Below are 5,851 nucleotides of genomic sequence, written 5' to 3'. Positions count from 1 at the left end.
AATTTTTCACATTTTCTTCTGGCAGGCTGGCCGGATGCGCTGGCTTGCCTGTGTACGGAGGGATTCTCCAGGTACCCACACATATGTGAGCCCCATACACGAACGTATATTTCTGTTGGCAACATTTACTTAAAAAAGAGCAGATATCTGGGATCCCAGTAACCATTTTATTGCGAACATTACCCTGGGATTCAGGAGAGCTGTGTTCTGTTATAGAATCCAGGATGGTGGAGGTTGGAAGGAACCTCTGGGGGCTGCCCAGTCCAACACCCCTGCCCAAAGCAGGGTCAGACAAACCACCTGGGTCAGGGATGTGCCCTGTCAGGTTTTGAACACCTCCAAGGATGGAGACTCCACAGCCTCTCTAGGTAGCCTGGTCATTGTTCAGCCACTGCCATGGTTTAAAAAAAAAAAAAAAAAAAAAAAATTTCAAATTTTTAAAGGAAAATTCCTGTATTTAGTTTGTGCCCATTGCCTCTTGTGCTTTTACTGGGCACCACAGAAAAGATTCTGGCTCTTTCACCTCTACTCCTCCACCAGGTATTTATACACATTGATAAGATCGCCCCTGCTACACAATCCCAGCTCTCACACCCTCTCCTCCTATACGTCAGATGCTCCAAGCCCTTAATCGCCTTTGTGGCCCCTCCAGTATGTCCCTGCCTCTCTGGTGCTGGGAGCCCCGCGCTCCAGATGTGCACACACCAGCACAGCTGGGATGCTGCTGGCCACCTTTGCTGCAGCGGCACAGCTGGCTCACCGTCAGCTTGTCCACCAGCATCCTCAGGGCTTTTCTAAAAGCTGATTTCCAGATGCTCAGCCCTCAGCCTGTGTTGGTGCACGGGGTTAGTCTCAGCTTCACTTCTGCTGTGACCAGATGAGCTTGGATTCAGCTCTCTGGGCTCACTGTCCCCAGTGTTGATGCTACTTGGCCTCCTTTGTAGATATTTCAAACTCTGGTTGTCTGAGGTAGGTGTCATTTGTCCTTCATAGAATCACAGAATGGTTTGGGTTGGAAAGGACCTTAGAGATCATCCAGTTCCACCCCCTGCCATGGGCAGGGACACCTCCCACTAGCCCAGGTTGCTCCAAGCCTCATCCAGCCTGGCCTTGAACCCCTCCAGGGATGTCTGGCTGCTCATACTGACAACATTCACCTCCAGGTGGGCTTTTATAGCAGGCACTGTCCTGCTGCCCAGGTGCCTCATATTGAATTTAATTTACCTTCTTTGCTGCCGTGTCCTTTCTTTAGGAGCTTACACACACACACACACACACGTATGTACACTATATGTTATTCTGCTACACTACAGGTCTAGAAACTGAGACAATGAGACAACACTGAGCAATGCACAGTATCCTACAGCCAGGGGCTATAAAGTCCTCTTCAGAACATAATGCCATAGAAGATGCCCTTTGATCTTCCCAGGTTCTTCTCCCTCTGTGGCTGCGGTGTCCTAGCCCAGCCAGGAAGCCAGGAGGAACCCCTCAGCTGGTTCCCACAGGGAGCACAGGGCTGTGAACGTTATCCAGTCCCTTCTGCATGGAACATGAACAACTTGTGCTTGATTAAAGCTCAGGGACTGCCAGCTTCAGAAAACTCAAGGTCCTTACGCTGCCTGCTTGTTCTTGCTGTGTGTTTCTTTGTCCTTCTCCGCACCGTGCCAGCCACACGGCCAGATCCTTCCTCTCTGCAGGTTTGTCTTTGATGAGCATTTCCATGAGGATCTCTGCTCTGAAGCAAATTGGATTCCTTCATGGGTTTTTCTATCCCATTTGAAGTTATAGCGTCCAAGCACTTTGGAAACAAGCAATGATTCATATATTTTCACAACACCTTCAGGGGCAAAGAAGTACAATTATCCCTTGACAAAAATTTCAAAGCCTCGCTCTAAAAGCGCAGGTTTGTCACAGCTTCTCTGGATAACTCTCTCCCGAGTCACCCGCAGCAGAAAGCAGGCTTGCACCGTGCAGAGTATTCAGTCACCACAGCTCTAGGCACTGCTGCTGGCATACTAACAAAGCTGCATAAATCATTATTGATTCACGGGAGCAACGCAATCCTCTGGGCTTCAGTTCCTCACACCGACCTGGGTATGTCCAAACCCCACGCACAGCCCTGTCCGAGACGTGGTTGCTCTCCGGAGCCTCTTCAACGCCTCTCCCTACCTGTCCTCTTGCGTCCACCTCTACAGAGGACCTCCACATCTTTCAGGAGGACTTCAGAAGAAGGGACAAAACCACCCTCCTTCCACTGGGTTGGCCCGTTTGTCCCAGGTGTGAACCAAGCGGAGGGCATGGAGGAGGATGCTGGCCCTCCACCTCTGCAAGGGCAGACACACTGCATTTGTGCTTACTTTACAATTACACTTGGAACCCAGGAGCAAGAACATAATATAGTTTCTTATGTAACCATATATTTATTTTGGTTACGTGCGGCTTCAAGACAAATCTAAAATGGTGCTGGACCGTGCTGCTGCCCTCAAAAGAAGTTTGTCAGCAGAGTAACAATAATGTTCTGCTGCTGAAAATGATGTGCTGGGCTTTCTGGTCAGCTTTTAGGTTTGAATGTTTTTTTTCCACTTTGATATTTGAGCCGTCCCCCCAAAGCAAATCCTTCGAATGTGTACATGGCTCTCCAAGCACTGGTCATGGGAGGACATAGGCAAGCGCAAAAAAAAAAAAAAAAAAAAAAAAAAGATGCTGACGGCATCTGAAAATGATTTGCAATCTCTTTGCCGCATGAGCTCAGTCGCATTAACATAGTGATTTAAATACTGTGGATAGCTTTTCTGATGTCCTTTTTGAAATTTCTTACTGGAATTATTAGACATCTAAAATATATTTAAAACCAACCAACCAGTGGAATGAAACAGAGCGGATAATACTGACTAAGCACTCCAAGCCCCATCTCGCAGCCCCAAATCAAGCACATTGTCACCAAACACACAGCTCCAGGGACCAGGTAGGAGAGGGGCTACTGAACTGCATCACATCACAGAGATTGGGACATTGCGTCACAAAAGGATCCTTCATGGGTCTGAAGCCTCTACGCTCCCCACAGCCCAGCCTTGCCATAGCAGAGCCTCGTTGTCTTCGGGAAAAAAATGACACTGTGAGGTTTGCAGTGCCTTTCACATGGTGTGTGCTTAAGTCCTGCTCCTGAAAAATGTTCAGACACCTCCAATGGTGTCAGGAGCAGGCAGTGTCCATTTCATTGAGAGGTGAATTTTTGTTCTCACTGGAACAAATAGAGAGCCAGCAACTGGCAAATGCAGCCAGCTACCAGCCAGTTCTGGTCTTCCTCTGCCAGACACAGCACTTGCTTCTACTCAGACAGGTTATAAACAGAATAACTGCTCTCAAGTCAGTATCCCCGATAGCAGAGAGTGCTGTCATTGCACTGAAGTCCATGGAGATATCTGTGATTTATGCAAGCATGAATGAAACCAAAGCCTGATGACATAAATTGAACATAGAGAAAAATCAGACCCATCTTCTTCCAGGCACTTATCACACACAGCCACTACCTGAAGCCCCTCAATCCTGCCCTTCTTCCCTCCCTCTTTTTTTTTTTTTTTTTCCCCCATCTAGCCCTGGAAGTTCCTCAGACCAATGCCTCTCTTTTATTATTCAGTTATTTTTTGTCCCCTCCCCTCCGTTTCAAGGAGGTCCCTCATTCTGCCACACCAACCACGGAGTGCAACCAGCATCCCTCGGGGAGCAGCCAGGGCTAAGGACAGCATCTGACACCGAACTGTGGGACCTCTCCCTTCGCCTGCTGTCTGCACGGGCTCTCGAGGCTTCGGGCAGCTGGGCACAGAGACTCTCCACATCGTTTTCTGGGGGCTGTGGGAAATACCCAGCGTCAGAAAAAAGGAGTTTAAGCTCAGCATCCAGCCACATGGTTAGAAAGCAGAGAAACCTCAGCCCGGAGCTGACAGTGATGGATGACTGTAGGTGCTGTGAGCCTTCACCCCTCCTTATGGGACCCAAATATCAGGGTTTTAAAGTGATGTTATTAAAGCACCACAGGAGTGCAAAGAGCTGTGTAAACCGAGAGGATAATCACCATGCAAGCAGAGCACGAGCTGTTTGACTGTGTTGAAATTATGTGACTTGGTATCCCTCTAATCTGTCACATGACTTGATACATTAAAAAATAAAAACCCCATATCGTGTTTTTATGCTCTGGGTCCACGACAATTCCTTTTCCTGTAGCAGACAATGATTTGTAAAGTGATTTTTCTTATTCCCAAACCACCCAAAAATTTTGCAAATTGGTTTCCACGAATTAGAAGTGGTTTAGAAATAACCTTGGCTCAGGGACTGGCTCTGTTATGGGGCTTTCACTGCCATGGGGGAAGAGAGTTATTTCTAAATTACTCTATTTTTACACTGATATTTCTTTTAGAGCCAAACAGCAGCAGAAGCAGTATTATTTCTGTTGCTTGCTCTGAAACAGGACTGGTTCCTAGGAACCACAACTTTTTATCATCCGAACACAGGCATCCCTGCTCATTTCATATGGAAGTATATCCACAGCCCCCCAGCCTCCCTCAAGCCCTGGGCTTGCTGTGGGGGTGCAGGGAGCAACCCTTTTTCTCCCCTGTGCTAGGAGCTGCCTGCAGGAATACGTCACACTTTACAGCAGACAGCCCTGCACAGCCAAAACCCTACAGCCCAATATCACAGAACCATAGAATGGTTTGGGGTGGAAGGGACCTTAAAAATCACCTAATTCCCACCCCCCTGCCATGGGCAGGGAAAGGGGAACCCGTCCCTGGGTGGGCTCGAACCACCAACCTTTCGGTTAACAGCCGAACGCGCTAACCGATTGCGCCACAGAGACTCCTTAGGTATGACTATCTCCATAATAAAAAATATTTTTTCTTCCTAAGATAAAATTAGCTTCCTAAAAACAGTGGTTCCAAGCAGCAGAGAGACCAAGGTGGCCTTTTCCATGACAGTAAAAATGGTTCACAAAGGCAAGGCTAGGAGTTCTCACTTCCCAGGAACCCACCGGCTGCTATGGCATGGTGACCACGGCTGTTCACCCTAGCTTGGGGCTGGATCTGAATCCACAATGCAGAGTTCACACGGCAATACTCGACTCACATACCGACATCAGGAGCACTGATACTCAAAGCCACAGGCATTCAAGCTCGGAGGGGTTGAACAGCATCTTTGCATGAAGCTCTACAATACAGATCGATCCAGACTTGTCCTCTCCAGTTCTGTTCAGCCACGTTCTGTTGGAAGGGTACAGAAACCCTGCACAGAAACAACTGACGGCTATGATACTTCTGGATGAAGAATTAGATCTGACATTTTCAAAGCTCTTGTTCCAGTAGCAAGGACCCAAATTTGGTGTCTTCCGAGTGCTCTAAGGACCCAAGCACTAATATTTCTTGGTCATTTCACTGGGCTCTTCACACTTCAGGAGATCAAACGTGCCGTTTTAAGGTTTGCAGATAAATCGCAAACGTGATTTAATGGCTCACTTAAAAACTGTAAAGTATTTATCATGAAAAGAGGAATCCAACAGCTTACTGGGGGTAAGGAAGAAGAGGGGAAGGGAAAAGGTAAACAAATCAGGAGAGGCACAAGACAAAGCTGTATTCCAAGTACACAGTGGAAAACGCAGGCCAGTGCCAGCAGCCTGATAATTCAAATTCTCTTTCTATGCACCGACCTCTTCTGAGAAAAGGAAAGAATTTAAAGGAGCATAAATGATAACTGTACACATTCTGGAAGCAAACCTAAAAGCGCTGCCAGGAAAAATCCCCCTTCTCGTTACAGAGCCATTAACACATTCCCTTCCCCTCCCGTCCAGGCTGCAGAGCTCACA

At 47.7% G+C, this 5,851-nt stretch overlaps 1 non-coding gene across 1 annotated transcript; it reads right to left on the bottom strand.

Annotated features, from left to right (window-relative positions):
* Positions 1-4,778: 4,778 nt before the first annotated feature.
* TRNAN-GUU lies at positions 4,779-4,852 on the bottom strand. Its single transcript has one exon. It is a non-coding gene; the product is annotated as a tRNA-Asn (tRNA).
* Between the last annotated feature and the right edge of the window lie 999 nt (positions 4,853-5,851).

This window comes from Pterocles gutturalis, unplaced genomic scaffold (genome assembly GCF_000699245.1).
Source record: "Pterocles gutturalis isolate BGI_N339 unplaced genomic scaffold, ASM69924v1 scaffold5135, whole genome shotgun sequence".
Lineage (NCBI taxonomy): Eukaryota > Metazoa > Chordata > Aves > Pterocliformes > Pteroclidae > Pterocles > Pterocles gutturalis.
Note: the sequence above shows the minus strand (reverse complement) of the source record. Positions and strands in the feature narration are given on the sequence as shown.